Consider the following 14,419-nt stretch of genomic DNA (forward strand, 5'->3'; position numbering starts at 1 on the left):
ATTTTTTGTTGCAACAATCAAAAAATTAACACTGTTTACATTACAAACTAATCCACTAGACACAGGTTCAGGAAATAATTTTTCTAGCCTTTACTCAGCTCTTAACACAACACAACCACAAAATAGTTCAATAAAATCATAGTCACAAAACTGGACATTATATTGCAAAAACAGATATTGTCACTGATATCATAAGTTTTATAATAAGTTTTATTTTACTGATATATTTCAGTATGAACATATTTGCAAGTTGACATTTATTTAAATGTTCAACATATTATAATGCCAAAAAGCATTGAAAATTTGGGACACAGGTTTGCTGAAGCACGGACTCTTGTCTTAACCATAGTGAAGCCTATGTGTTGCTTGAGTGATAGTGATAACAGTGAAATCTTCATCAGGTTATTGAAACAAGTTGGTTTACAGCACTAATATGGAAAGATGAATGTCAGTATAACTGTGAATCTATTTTAAAGCTTTAGATCGAAACGAAATGTAATAAGAGGCATTACATGTTATATATTATAAATGAGAACTATAATATCATTTCTTTTACACTGTCGCTATGTCTCCTCATCCTCATGTTTTATTACCCCCAACAATCCTCCCTCTCCCTTTCACTTTCTCTTTGTCACCCTGAGGCAGTATTTCACATTACCATGTACGTCGGTCACAGGAGCTCTGGGTAAATGCACCTCATATCTCTTTATGGATGCAAACACACACACACACGCACACACACACACAAACACACACGCAAACACACACACACTGGGCATGTAAAACTGATTCATGCATGATGACAGATCCTAATAGTTATTTTTTATCTACACACAGACAACCCAGGCCATGGAAGAACACGTCTGCTCATATATGTGCACATTAATGCCCAGATCATAGTGGCATGCATTAATGCACAGACACACACACACACATACACACACACACACACACACACACACACACACACACACACACACACACACACACACACACACACACACACACACACACACACACACAGAGAAAGGAGAGCTCATCCAAAGCCAAGTAATGTTGACAGCAACCCTGCTATTTTTAAAGGGCACACTTCACAAGATATCATCTCCTCATCATTTGTCCTCAGGGTTCTTTGTATATTTACTGTACACACACAAACTCTCGACAGCAGACAGAGAAATGTAACACTTTATGGTACCACAGTGGGGGTTAATGCCTCATCTCTCTGGATCTGTGTGCTTCGTAACAATTTAAGCTGGTTAAATTAACGAACAGGAGGTTTTCTAACCAAGGTCACAGAATACTAACAGTATATGATTTTCTTTGTTTTGCAGTATCTACTTTTGATAAAAAATTGTAAAGCACCCTAATTTTACATCACAATGTTTCTATGACCACCGTAGAGTTCAAACCAGCACCTGCTGGTTAAGTATAAAATCTTTTCGGCAGTAAACCAGACCACCCACTGCACCTAGCAGTCATATGTAGTTCATTTTTAATAGCTAGTGACCCAAATAATACTGGAAAATGTGTGCTGAACAAGAGACGCAGACTTTAGGTACACACCTAAAGCCTGTCCTCAATAATTTTTATAGGCTATGATGAATTTATTTTAGTGAAACTAGTCAGTTTCTCACTTTTTGTTTCACTAATCTAACCTCTATTAGAGCTTGACTGAAAGAAGCTTCAGAAATAACTCCAGATCTAACTAACTGACAAGGTGAGGGAAAGCTGGATAGTTCTTCTTTTCAAGAAAAAAACTATATCCTATTTCCGCAACCCATTCTGATCTGTTATAAGCTGTTTGTTGTGATGAAGCAGGTGTGTGTGTGCGTGTGTGTGTGCGTGTGTGTGTGTGTGTGTGTGTGTGAGTGTGTGTGTGTGTGTGGGTGTGTGTGGGTGGGTGAGTGGGCAGGTGAGAAGCAAATATAAACATCACCACAGTATGAAAGCAGCCACTTACTCTTCACCATTTATATCACATATGTTTATGTTTACTTACATTTATGTCACATAAGTTCCATCTGTGTAAGCATTCTATATGCTACTCCACTGCATTATTTATATCTCCAGTTCCTCCAAAATATAGTGGCTAGTGCTAATGTTAGAAATCTGCAGCACTGGAAGATGATTATTTGAGCTTAATTTTACAAATGTCATGCAAAATATAACTTAAATATAAGTGTGTCTTATAATTACGCTCCTAAGCAACTAAATTGCAATCACAAATGAATTAGCTAAAGAACATGATGGCAGCCAGAGAATGTTTTCTGTTAACACGAGGAAGTGTTAATTAACAAAAATGGGAAGTTGATGCTGAATTTATTAGTAAATTGTTCATACACACACACACACACACACACACACACACACACACACATATACAAAGTATATATATCAAGTAAAGAAACAAAATGGGTCCTTAGCAGAGGAAGCAGGTAGCTGAAATACTGCAAATTGTTTATATGAGTTGAAGTAATACTAACAGTACATGCTTAAAAGTTTACATTAGTGGATTAGATAATAATAAGAAATCATCAATTATATAAAATTAAGAATCTACATCTGGAGAGTAACTAGTACTATATCTGCCTGATAAATGGTTCAGTAAATATCTCCTTCTAAAGTACAACAAAATGTAAAAACATTCACATACCTTGAAACTGTACTGCAAACAGGACAGTGCATAGGTGAATGTGTTTAGCTACTTTCTGCCTCTGGTCATTACAAGTGTTTAATGAGACACATGGTGCTAATCACTGTTTATAGGTAAAGGGGGGATATTTATCAACGCTAGTGCACCATCGACGTAAGACCAAAAGTTAAATGATGTTTCAACAAGTATTGCGACTAGGTCACGACATTGACAGGTGAATTGGTGCAACATCAGCAGTAATGTGAATTTGTACCAAATTGTTGTGGTGAGGAGGGAACTAACTAAGTTCCAACCCTCTCCTATGATCCTGAGCTCTGGGAAATGACTGAAAGAATAAAATTGTGAATACAAGTGGCTGAAATGAGTTTGTTCGTAGGATGGTGGAGCTCAGCCTTAGAGACAGGGTGCCACTGCTCCTTAGTGTTGAAAGCAGCCAGTTGAAGTGGTTTAAGCATCTCATAAGAATGCCTCGTAAGCGCCTACCTTTGGAAGTTTTCCCAGCTTGTATGAGACCCTGGGGTAGACGCAGATCATGTTGGAGAGAATATATATCTCACATGTCCTGGGAAATCCTTAGAATTCTGCCAGAGAAGCTGGGGAGAAGGACTTCCTTACTAAACCTGCTGCCATCGCAACGCAGCTGTGGAAAAGAGGAAGATGATGGATGGGTGGATGGAGGCAGGGTTCAGCATGGGCACTCGGATTGTTATGAAGCTCTAATACACCGGGTGTTCTGACACTTGTAGGTCATAGCCAGCAGTCAACTTAAACCACAACATATAAATAAGCAGATGATTGGTGTATAATCCCAGCACGATTTACTGCACAACAACTGCTGCAAATGAGGTTCGTTTAAAGTAATTAGGCTTTTCACTGAAAAAGAACACTGCCTGTGATGCAACAACACTATGATAAATAAGTTTAGAAATCACAATTTATGCTGATATGTTCTGACTGGCATTTACACAAAGCTTTTCTAACAGGCTTTTTTGTGGTGGTGAGGCGGTTTAGAATGTGTTGTACGATTGGTACAGTTAAAATCACTGAGGTGGGTATACAGTGCTGCTTCAGTGTATTTTTATATATTTTTTGGATTCGTTAAGTAGAATCAAACTTGTTATCCTTCAGTTCACAGAGAAATTATTTCTACTAGTTTGACTTTTGTGTTTAAAAAATGAAATGTCTGTGCACCACACTGTAGACCACTACATTCTATTTGAGATGAAAAACTCAACATCGGAGCGGAGTCCAGACTATTACCTCCAGGCCTTTTGTCTACCTGATTAGTTATGAAGTAACAAGGAAACTGGTCATATTTGGCCATGGAAATGCTTAGTCGCCATTTGTTCCATTATTTTTAAGCCACCAACATTGTGTGTGTGTTTAAAAATGGCTGTAATTCCTGATAGTGAATGCCACACTTTTGTCAGACCCCTTCACTCCCATCTTTAATGTTTTCAATTCACTGTAGCGGTGGTTAGAGGCAATATTTTTTAAATCTACATTTCAATCAATGTGCATTTAAAGATTTATTACAAAAAGTAAAACAGACATTTATTTCCAGTGTCCAAAAGATTAAATTTGAATTGTGTCTGTGATTTGTAAGAAAACACACAACCCCCCCCAATTTGCTGCATGGCCAGTTTTGAAGGGTCATCGGTTAAGATAAATGCTTTTCAGTCGACTACAGCACTTGTCACACTAATAATGTAGATGGAAAGAAATCACAGGACACAGCTGGGTAACAAGAATCACCTGCTACTCATACGTTCAAATACTTTTGCTTTGGCTATTATTTCAGTGATCTGATCCAAATATCCCTTGTTAAATGTTGTTTAATATATCAGAATATATAAAAATTACCAGAAAATAAAATCCTGAACTTTAATACTGGAATAATTAAAAATGAGCAGCCCATATGCTATTTCTTCATTTAAGAGCTTGAATTCTATTTATTTGTAAGGCAACTAACAGAACTTACAACCCTGAATTAGACCTTGTTGCAGCAATTTGGACACTTAATGCTAGTTTGTCTGCACTGACTATTTATACTGCAGAATCTCTGTATGTGTTAATCATGAAAGGGTCGACCCTTCAAGCAGATATAGCGGTGTAAAAAAATCTCGTTAGACATTTGCCTCATCTCTCTCTCTTTCCCTCCTTCTTTTTCACTTTCTGTCTCTTTCTCATCTTGATGTTCATCTCCCAGAGGCCTTCATCCAGTCAAACCATCAGTCGGGGAATATCACCCGTTTCCTTAGATATCACGAGTTGAGCGAGGGCGCTGTTTTTAGTGGCAGAATGTTTTTTTTAGCAAAGTAGGCCAAGAGCATGAGGATTTTTTTTTTATTTCTCTTTTGAACAAACAGAATGACATTAGGACACAGAGGAGTAGTGGAAAAGGATATGTGTAAACAAGAGAATTTCCATCATATTTGTGACGTTTTGTTTGTTTGTTCACAGGACAACCATCACTCTTTAACATGACAGCCAACATGAAGACAAAATCTCTTTTATTATTTCCTCCTTCTTGTTTCTTCTGTCTATAAACATACATCACTGTCTCTGCTGTGTTCAGTTTGATAAAAGTTAACTTTATGGGCACAGTTTGAAAATGAATCATAAACATGTACATAAAAGAACATGTGCATGCACAGCAACATGTGGAGCACTGTGTGCAGAGCTGGTAAAAGTACACAAACTCACTTGTCAAGTAAAAGAATTGGCCTTAAAAATTCTCCACTACATATACTACTTCAAATCCTTTACTCAAGTAAAGGTATTTAAGCTGGTTATCTACATTTTACTTGACCAACAAAAGTAAAAGTAGTTCACTAAGAATGAACTGTATTTTAAACAGTACCGATTATGGTAATTGTGGGAAAACATGTACAGTAATAAAAAAGAAAGGAAGGTCACTGTTGGTTAAGGCAGAGCTGAGTTTAACCCATTTCTCTGCTGACTGGTGGTTAACATGTAATGGCACATCACCATTTACAGTATTAGTTTATAGTATTATTATCAAAAATATAATATTTTTATATTAAAACCAGCAGGTGGTATTCGTGTTGTGGCTGATCGGTGCATTTGCACTTCCATCTTAGTAAGGATCATTAACATAATGCCTCACCTAATCCCAAACCTAAGCCGAAGTCGTAACTCTCTTTGAAGTTGTGTCAGAAAGTGAGGACTGATCAAATGTCCTCTCATGTGGTACTCATAAAAGTAGCTATACAAGGTACACACACACACACACACACACACACACACAGAAACGGTGATAAGCGTGAAAGATTTCCCCTGCAGTTAGATTTTAGTTCTTTGCCAAAAACAAGAAGACACTTAGAAAAGTGTGGCTCACTGGGGAAAGAAAAAAGGCAAAAACTGAAGGAATAAAAAATATATCCAACTGAAGAGACAAATGAAAGAGTCTGTCAAATGCAAAGGCGGCGCTATGGCATGATTCTGTTATAATGCAACCTTTAACCAGACAGATGATATGTTTAGAGGTAGAGAAAGTATGGGGGCTGTGTTGCTTCATCTACTGTAAGACAAAGAAGTACCATCGAACAAGGCTGTTTTGAGTAACAAATCCACGTGTCTGAAGAAGCCAAAACACTGAGTTTTACAGCTCAGAAAAACCATGACAGTGTCAACAATTGTTTCTCAGTGATCATGATGTAAACGATGTCCCACCCCATTAAGGAGGCAGGGTTGAAGTCAGGGTCAGGCGGGGTGGGTGGACAAATCATATGATGCAGAAAACTTGTATCTTGTTTTAAAAGTTTTTTTTAACCACGGCCACATTTTCCCCCAACTTAAGTGGTGCTTTGAGGTCCGAAAAACGTCTGTGCACGACAGTTAAAGGGTCAGTGGTTTGAACCCTATCTGAAAAATGATACGTTATGGTTCTGATGCTCGTAGATTTACTTTTAAGTTGCTCTCCATAAAAGCGTGAACCATAACAATTCTAAACATAAATGTGGGCCACACACAAAAACATCGCTCAGTTAAAAAAATAATTTTGGAGGGAAAAGGCTAAAGACAGAATCAAGCTGCAGAGACTCCACGTCCTCACTGACTACAATTAGGAAAGCAGATTCAAAGTAAATGTTGATTCCCCCCCCTCCCATCTCATTTACCGGCTTAGACAAGATCTCTCTGTCAGATACACTCACACACACACAGAGCTAAAGTCAGCCCTCTGAAATATTTACTAGCCTCATGTGGGGAAATCTCTAAGGATTATCCCCAATAACCTGTTTAACTTAATCCTTATCTCATACACATGAATAATAAATCTCTTCCCCCACTTTCCATCTCTCTCCCTCTCCTTGAGCAGGACCGAGAAGTAACGCCTCTCTCACCTTCCTCTCCGTCACCCTCCCTTCTCCTCTCTCACACACTCATTCCATCTGCTTCATGAACATGAAGCGACTGCTTTCTCTGCCTCTCCGAGTCTTTGAGCCGTTTTGACATATGTGCTCCCTCTCTCCCTCTCTGCCTCTCCTCCTCTTTTTTTTTCTTTGGTCCTGCCAACAGTCCCGTACTTCTCCATACCTCTATCTCTTTCTGTTTTCCCTCTAGGACAGGAAAAAGGAGCGGTAGCAGGGAGCACTAGATGAGAAGACTGACCACAATAACAGGAAGAGGAAGTGTGAGTGAGACAGTGTGTGTGAGATAGGACTGCGGTTGGACAGCTGCGCTTGAACAATTTTTGGCTGCTGGATGGGAAAACCACATCAGAGGCCGATCGAAACAGTGGAAGAGACGATCCAAACCTGTTGGACTCACAGCTGAGGAAAAACCTTTTGAGAACAAGAAGATTAAAAAACATTTCAACAACAGTGAGTGAACTTTATTAGACTCTCACCTTAGGGAGTCCAGCTCTGGGATTCATTATCATTCAAGAGAGCTCATCTTCATCATTATTATCATAGTATTTTTTGGCACTCATTCCAAAAAAAGGATTCATACAGCAATCTGGTGAAAGTCGATCAGAGTGAGAGATTCCTGCCTACACACCAGCACCTGCTGCTGACAAAAAGAAGAGCGAGGCTGAGGCAGACAGTGGTTGAATCAGTAGGTGATTTTACCCTCTGTTGAGCCTACGACCACCTACTGGCACAGTCTGCCAAAACAGTTAACCCTAGTCTGAGGGAACAAGAGGGCACCTTGGAGGATTTGGACTTTATCTTATACGTGATAAAAAAAGGTCAGATCATCTACCTCAGAGGTAAGTTTTCTCCTTCTACCTTAGAGTTAAAAACATTTTAATGAAAAAAGATGATGACACAGGTGTTACAGTACAATGTGTGTGAGTGTGTGCATGCTGTAAGTAAATGCTGAACCAAAATAGAGACACATCCACAGCTTTCCCTGATTTTCAGCACATTAAGATGTGAAGCGTGAATAAACTGAAAATGCACATCTAACACATCCAGGCTGAAATGCTCATGAATACCAACCAAACTGTCCTAAAGGAGGGTTGTACATAATTAACTCCAGGGTTCTAACCACTTTTAGGACAGGCAGTCACTGTTCACATATGTTAAGCCAATGATCTCAGACAGCTCAGTGTAGATTTGAACGCCATAATTGAGCTCTGTTGTCCCCCAGAGGGTGGACTGTCATTTCTGAAGACAGACTGTGGCTGTGGCCATTAAGACGATACATGATGATTTGTGGACAGAGCAGGGAAAAAGAAAAAAAGGAAAGTGAAACCTAAATCTGGCAGGAGGTCTCCAGCTGTTCATTTTGTACAGTTCGACATTGAAAAGGGAAAATATTTTCATCACAGCTGTCAAGTTGAAGTGTGCTTTTAAAGTATTGATGTCGCACATTTAATATTCTAAACTCGCAAAGATCTTGTCAGTGAAGTGGTTTGATTTTGTCAGCAGGAGACTCTCCTTCGTACTGTTTAAAATCCCATTTATAAACCGTTCATGCCAAACAGTGACAGATAACCAGCAAATGCTCTGTTTTAGAGGCTATTCTGATTGTTTCCGGTGCTGTGGTTTGTGGTGTAGCTCTCTTGGAGCACATTGGCTGTTAAAGTGTATGTGTAAATAGTTATTTGGTGGTTGTGGATTTTTCTCAGTGAATCTAAATCCATGTACCAGAGAGACAGAGGTGGTTTGTGGTTGTTACGCCGAAAACCGTTGATGCAACTAAACTTAGCGGTCTAATTCCTGGATAGAGTACTATCGGGGAAAATCCTTTGGGTGCCATCTGGGAGAATTCCGTCTCCACACACACACACACACACACACACACACACACACACACACACACACACACACACACACACACACACACACACAAGCACACACACATACATGACCGTGATTAGAACCATTCATTCATTCAGATATATCAGACTGCTTGACAAGCTGTCCAGCTGTGGCAATGTTGGCTTGGCTGAAGTCGCTGATTACTCCTGAAAGACCCAGTTCTTCTTTCAGTGACTGACTTGTATTTTTACACAGTTTTTACATCCCATCACAAAGAAGGATGTTTCACCTTTCAATGGCAGTATAGCCAACAATGTGTGAGAGGTAAATGCATAAAAGAATGACTTCAGTTTCAGTAAATAAAAGCCCTGGTCAGTTCACAGTTGTATGTGATTCAGGGTGAATAATGCTGCAAAGTGATCTTTATTCTCTTACGTACGAGAACAAGTAACCTGCAGTTGTGATGTGTCTGTAAAAAGGATTCCAATCACATCTACTCTGACTTGGTCACTCGCATATTAATTATTGTAGTTAAAGGTTTTGCCCTCAGCAGAGACAGGCCCTGACAGCTGAGCCAAATCCAGTGTGGAAAAAACGCTTGGCTTTCAATTATTGTCGGATGGCCGTTGGTCATTACTGTCACTTTTAAAGCTGTCTGACATCATTCATTCAGTGTAATAAAATCAGATGTGTCTGATTGTTAAGGAAAATAGAACTATCGGAGTAGAATACACTCTGTGAAATGACACGAGTCATCAGTGAGAAGACTGTATGCGTGTTTATGTGTGTGTGTGTGTTTGAGTAGTAACAGTGTCCTGGGGTACATTGCTGATGGACAGATTGTTAGAAGCCGCTCTGTGATTAAACCTATTTTAATCTCAAGACTGCCACTACATTACACTGTTCAGCAGTCCAAACATCACAGCTTTAAGGGCTTTAAAATGTGCCACTTTTGCACAACTCCTGATTTTAGAGTAATGAAAGTAACGCAAGCAAACTGTGTGAAAGACCCAAATTTTAAAAATGATTTTCTTCGAACAAGATTAAAGGAATTAAAATCTTCTAGTGCTCATATGGGCAGATGTGTTCGTAAGAAAGTGACAGAATGAACATTTGGGGCGACTGTGGCGCAGGAAGGTAGAGCGGTTGTCCACCAATCTCACAGTTGTTGGTTCAATCCCTGGCTCCTCTGGTCACATGTCGAAGTGTCCTTGAGCAAGACACTGAACCCCAACTTAGTTGCTCCCGGTGAGTGTTGGCCAGCTGCATAGCAGCTCCCCCATCGGTGTATGAATGTGTGTGTGATTGTGAGTGTGAATGGGTAAATAAGAAGCAGTGTAAAGCGCTTTGAGTGCCAATAGGTAGAAAAGCGCTATATAAGTGTAGACCATTTACATTGAACAAACGTCATGATTTTGTTGTTCTGGCCTTCTTCTTGATTTACTTGCAGCACTCGGTAGGGCTCCACAAAAAGCATCACATTTAAAATTTAAAAAAGTCTGGGGAGTATTATCAGCCTGTTTCATTACAGGACAGATTATCATATGAGCACATAAAAACTGAGATGAGAAAATCCAAAAGGGTCCATCATGTGGGGACCATGGACAATCAACCAAAGCAGTATTTGTCTCCTTTAAAAATGCTAATTGAGTTCAGGTGGTGCTCAATCTTTAAGATGCTAACGTCTACTACAAATATAATGAATATTATGACTATTGTCGTTTAAGAATTTTGGATCAAAGTGTTGAACCAGTTGACTATCTGAAACATTATTCATTCTTAGACTCCACATCCTAGTTTAGCAGAACAAAGATTCTTTCATTCTGTCCAGTAAAAGGACTGCGACATATCCATCCCGTCTGTGTAATCTATGATATTTACTATGTTACAAAACCTCTAAACCACTGCAACCATCTCCACTTTTATTCAGTTTAAACAGGTTTGATCTCACAGTTGTTTGCTCAGCTTGAAAATAAGTAAAGCCAGAGGTTTGTAGAAAAATAGACTGTGGACATCATCCGTCTGAGCAAGAGCTTCAAAATACTGATGCATGCATCTATTGCAATGAATAAGTAAATTTCACATTGTCAGCGAAGCAGTACAAAAATCATATACCTCATTGTTTTTGAAGACAGAAGACACATGTCACCATAATCTGCCACGTCTCATCATGTGATGCACGGTCCTTTGACAGATTTCATCACAGAGGACAAAACCAAAGTGCATTTCTATCTTTAAAATGCAGAAGCGACACAACTTGTGCATGAACTTCAACAACCCTTCAGCGACCGGCAGGATTATAAAGTCTTGTTGACTCGCTTCTGTGCTTTAGCCTTTGGTAGACTGAAACTAGGTCAGACCTGTCTGCCAGTCACAAAACATCCTGGAGAATGACAACTGTATCTCTGCGTCTGCCTGTTATACTCACTCTCTTGCCTGCGGACATCGTACAGATGTAATTACAGATATTCCTGGATGTTATTTATTCTTTATACCTCTGAAAGATGACTTTGATAAATAACTTTGTATAATCCTGAAGTGAAATGTGTTTGCGTGAAGCATTAAACAGTGATTATTATAACACTATCAGCATAAATTGTAAATGTACCTATCTTCATGAACATATGCATCCCCAAATACAGTTAAATAGTCACCATTAGAAGTAAACTGGAGTTCAGGTATAACTTTAAAAAGTCTTTGAACTGAGTGTTGTCGCGTGTATATTATCTGCAGCACCTTTTTAAGGTGCTAAACATGCTTTTAAGGTGAAGAAAGAAATGTGAGAAAAGGAAAAACGGTAAGGAATGATAGACAGGAGACAGGAATAGACTGCACTTTTCACCTCGAAGTATTTAACTTAGAGAGCAGAAGAGAAGTTTAAGAGGAAAAAAGTAAATAAAAGAAACAATCAAGGAAAAGATGGGAAAAGGAACAGAGAGAGCAAAGGTGAGAAGGCAAAACCAAAACAATGAGACAAAATAGGACTTATATGGACACAATCTGTGATAGACAGCAGCAGCAGATGAAAAAACCAGGAAGGGTGTGTCTGCTCACTAATAATGAACCTTCATTAACAGACCCGACAACATTTCCCAGAAGGCAATGTGTTTACACTTCCTGTTGCTGATAAACGGGGAGGAGTGAGAAGCTAGCATTTGAAGAAGGAAATGCTGTTTTAAAAAATGCTCTGTGAGTGGAAATGTCCCCAGTGGATTTGTCATTACAGAAATAACTCATAGGATGTTATTGTGTGTGTGTGAATACAATATCTGTTCGGAGGTCTGAGTCAGGCCGTTTCTCAAGTGTACTCTCTTCACTGTACAAACAGATTTTCTATAATATCCCGGAGAGCTAAAACTCAAATCTGTCAAAACATTATCTATTATTAATAGGATAAAAATGAAATCACCATTGCAGCTCTTTGGTGAGGTTTTGGGTTTGGGAATGTCAATTTTGTGAACATTATTGAGACTCAAATCTTCATTGCCCAGTGGCATCTAATCTCATCTCAATGCAGTTTGTACATTTTGTATGTGTCTGGTTAATTTATAGCAAATTACTGATCAATTTAGGGACTGAGTTTTGGCTTTTAAAAACGCTCAGCCTTGCTCACAATACGGTAACATAAAAGCCAAGTCTTATTTTAATATATCATTTTAATATACCTGTTAGGTATTTGACTTGGTATTGACTTTTTTTAAAATTTAGTCTGTTAAGGGATTTACTCTCATGTTAACTTTTTTCAAACATTTTAAAATCCTTGCCTCTCAAAAAATAACTCAAGGCTCATTTACAGCACGATTATTAGTCTAGAACTTAGTCTATATATTTGCAAGCAACTACGTGAGGACATACATGTACAGCTCATGTTGAGAGGAAGGATACAGATCGTCGCACAATAACAGCTTAGTGGGAAGACGAGAGAGTCACTTCAGGACTTAAACAATAGTCATGTATCAGTGCAGAAGTGTATGTGTTAAGATTAAGTGACTGTTTAAGGCAACAAAAATACACACAGGCGCTTTCAACATCTGTAATGTGGGAAAATAAACTGTTTAAATAAACTGAATGATGGAACAGAAATGGAAAAGAAACAACAGCAAGGGAGCTGACCTAAACTGAACCAAACTTTTCAAAACATCCCACTTAGAATAAGGTTACTACAGGAGACCAAAGACAGCTGAGTAAAACACTGCATGGCCCCTCTCCTTCCCTAAATCCTAGTTTCCCTTTTGCCATAATAGTAAGACATTTGTTCTTATTTCTCCCTAAGGTGCTTGATGGCATAGGCTACACAGATATTTGTCTTTAGAACACCAGTGCCTGGATGGACACAAATAAACAGCGAGACATAAATCCCTTGTCTCCTACACATTGATTTGTGTCACAGTGTTTAGTTGAAAACTACATTAACATATAGACACACTGCAATCAGTTAAACATAAAGAAATACTTTTCCTAAAGCTTATTTATTTAAAGATATTTTTAAATACATTACAAAGGTCTTATTATGTCCTAGACTCAAGTGTAAATTTATATTTCCAATTTAAAAATGATCGTGCCATTAAACTATCAGCCCATAGTCATGCTTTTACCTACTACTTGGTGGGACAGTTATTATGATGGCATGTGGAGCACGTACGTAGTGGATCATATCTATGGTGATGATGACAACAGGACTGACCAATAAGGCAGGTGGTTTCTGTGTCATATAATAGAGGGATGAGAAATCTGTATGAAACTGATAATCCTATTAGTGTATTTAAAAAAAAAGAATTAAAACTGAAAGTGGGGAAATAAATGGATGACCTACTTAACCTATCTAAAGTTACTGAAAGAAAACAAAGTCATAAACCAAGTGAAGGTTTGGGTTACTGTGTGACATAATATCTCATTGGTATTAAGTTTTACTTTAGTTGTGATGACTCTCTGTTTATTAGCAACCTATGGGGACAGAGATATGGCTATCCACAAACTGAAAAAACAATAGTTATTGGCACTAAGCCCATGTGATGGTTTGAGTGGTTGTTTAATTCATTTAGTCCTGAAAGAAAACAATGACAAACACAAAAGGAAAAATAAAGCCTAAAGAACAGGAAGTGAACTAAAGGCCAAAAAAAAAAGAAAAAAAAAGAACCCCACTGTTGAGCCTTCATTTGAGCTGATTTGTGGGGAGCCGTGTGAAGAGGTCAGGTGAGGTCAGTGGCATATGAGATTAGGCCATTAGAGGGAGAAGACTGTGCTCGTATAATCCCTTCATCATAATCTCACTTTCTCCCTCTCTGCTGCTAATGGCTGAAAAACAATAAGATGCACTAATCTGTCTACTGGGATGGCACAGGGCTGTGCTGGGATATTTACTGGAGCACAGAGCAAATATACACTAAAATGTTTGAAGATTATTTCCGTGACATTTCTGCTTTACTAGATAGACCCAAGAGGGGTGAGATAGGGATGATTGGGGGGGGGGTTGACAGTGACAGTAAGAAGGAGCAGGAGAAAGGCTAAAGTGTACAGCTGATGTTTGTGA

At 38.7% G+C, this 14,419-nt stretch overlaps 1 protein-coding gene across 1 annotated transcript in view; it reads left to right on the forward strand.

The window, feature by feature from the left end:
• Positions 1-7,057: 7,057 nt before the first annotated feature.
• cdh5 (cadherin 5) overlaps positions 7,058-14,419 on the forward strand; it is a 30,763-nt gene continuing 23,401 nt past the window's right edge. The window contains exon 1 of the mRNA XM_067512843.1: positions 7,058-7,892. The gene's annotated coding sequence lies outside the window, so the exon portion shown is untranslated. The remainder of the gene's footprint in view (positions 7,893-14,419) is intronic.

Source organism: Channa argus, chromosome 1 (genome assembly GCF_033026475.1).
Source record: "Channa argus isolate prfri chromosome 1, Channa argus male v1.0, whole genome shotgun sequence".
NCBI classification, from domain to species: Eukaryota; Metazoa; Chordata; class Actinopteri; order Anabantiformes; family Channidae; genus Channa; species Channa argus.